This window comes from Mus caroli, chromosome 7 (genome assembly GCF_900094665.2).
Source record: "Mus caroli chromosome 7, CAROLI_EIJ_v1.1, whole genome shotgun sequence".
Taxonomy (NCBI): domain Eukaryota; kingdom Metazoa; phylum Chordata; class Mammalia; order Rodentia; family Muridae; genus Mus; species Mus caroli.
This window is the reverse complement of record NC_034576.1, coordinates 147171660-147173439: the sequence shown is the minus strand read 5'-3', so window position 1 is coordinate 147173439 and position 1780 is coordinate 147171660. Positions and strand designations below refer to the sequence as shown.

General features: G+C 45.8%; 1 pseudogene; it reads left to right on the top strand.

The window, feature by feature from the left end:
- Window positions 1-509: 509 nt before the first annotated feature.
- LOC110298783 lies at window positions 510-1068 on the top strand (annotated as a pseudogene).
- The last annotated feature ends 712 nt before the right edge of the window (window positions 1069-1780 follow it).

Sequence of the window (1780 nt, the reverse complement as noted above, 5' to 3'; positions counted from 1 at the left end):
TGAACTGGAAATAGTGACTGACTGAAACCTCAAAGTCTGCCTCTAGTGACACACTTCCCCCAGTGACACACTTCCCCCAGTGACACACTGCCCCTAGTGACACACTACCCCCCAGTGACACACTTCCTCCTGTAAGTCCACACCTCTCAAGCCTCTCCAAAAAGCTGCCAACCAGGGACCACATATTCAAATGTCAGAGCCTTTGGTGGGCATTGATCATTCTAAACACCACACGACATCATTCATAGATAAACTCTCTGGGGCCGTCTAAAAGACTGGAGTTTAGAGATCAAATCCAGAAGACTTAAGCAATATCTACATCTGAGTAGCTTCTGCTATCTGCCCTCGCCTCCTAATAAAGCAGTCATATTAGAACTCAGCACAGGTGAAGATAAACCCTCAGACACAGTAAGAGATGTACACACTTATCCATGCTCACTGTATCCTAGACTATCTCAGTCCTATCAAGCTGTCCATCAAGATTACTATCATCCGGCTTTGCAGACGCCACTGTCGATTTTCGCCACTTCCTGCAGCCATGGTCAACCCCACCGTGTTCTTCGACATCACGGCCGATGACGAGCCCTTGGGCCGCGTCTCCTTTGAGCTGTTTGCAGACAAAGTTCCAAAGACAGCAGAAAACTTTCGAGCTCTGAGCACTGGAGAGAAAGGATTTGGCTATAAGGGTTCCTCCTTTCCCAAGATTATTCCAGGATTCATGTGCCAGGGTGGTGACTTTACACGCCATAATGGCACTGGCGGCAGGTCCATCTACGGTGAGAAGTTTGAGGATGAGAACTTCATCCTGAAGCATACAGGTCCAGGTCCAGGCATCTTGTCCAGGCATCTTGTCCATGGCAAATGCTGGACCAAACACAAACGGTTCCCAGTTTTTTATCTGCACTGCCAAGACTGAATGGCTGGATGGCAAGCATGTGGTCTTTGGGAAGGTGAAAGAAGGCATGAACATTGTGGAAGCCATGGAGCGTTTTTGGGTCCAAGAATGGCAAGACCAGCAAGAAGATCACCATTTCCGACTGTGGACAACTCTAATTTCTTTTGACTCGTGGGTGTTTTACCCATCAAACCATTCCTTCTGTAGCTCAGGAGAGCGCCCCTACCCCATCTGCTCTCAATGTCCTGTAATCTCTGCTCTCACTGAAGTTCTTTGGGTTCCATATTTTCCTCATTCCCCTTCAAGTCTAGCTGGATTGCAAAGTTAAGTTTATGATTATGAATAAAAACTAAATAAGAAAAAAAAAAGATTACTATCATCCTGTGTGATCATAACCCTGCATTTTCAACTCTGCCGTGGTCTTCCTCCCCTGTGCCTGCATTCTGTTTGTTCATCTAACCTTCTTGCACACTCTATAGGAGGCACTAAAACAAGTGACCATGTCTTCTTCTCCTTTGCTTCTGGATTCTGGGGAAATCCTTCAACTGTAAACTGTGGCTTGGAGCCCCGTGTTTCATCTCTGTCTGTTAGAATTAACCCAGACAATGCCTCTGGGATGTCATGAAAATAGATCTGTGTGCACATATGAATACATGTGCATGTGTGTGTGGGCTTACAGGCATGTGTATGCATGTGTGTTTGTATGCACACCGTGGTTAGTTTTAAAAGCCTATTTGCCACAACCTAAAATAATCTGGGAAGAAAATCTCAATGAGGGATTATCTAGATCAAGTTGGCCTATAGGCATTTCTATGAGGAACTGTCTTGACTGTTGGTTGATATGAGAAAACCTAGCCCACTTGCGGTGGCGCCATTCCTTAGACA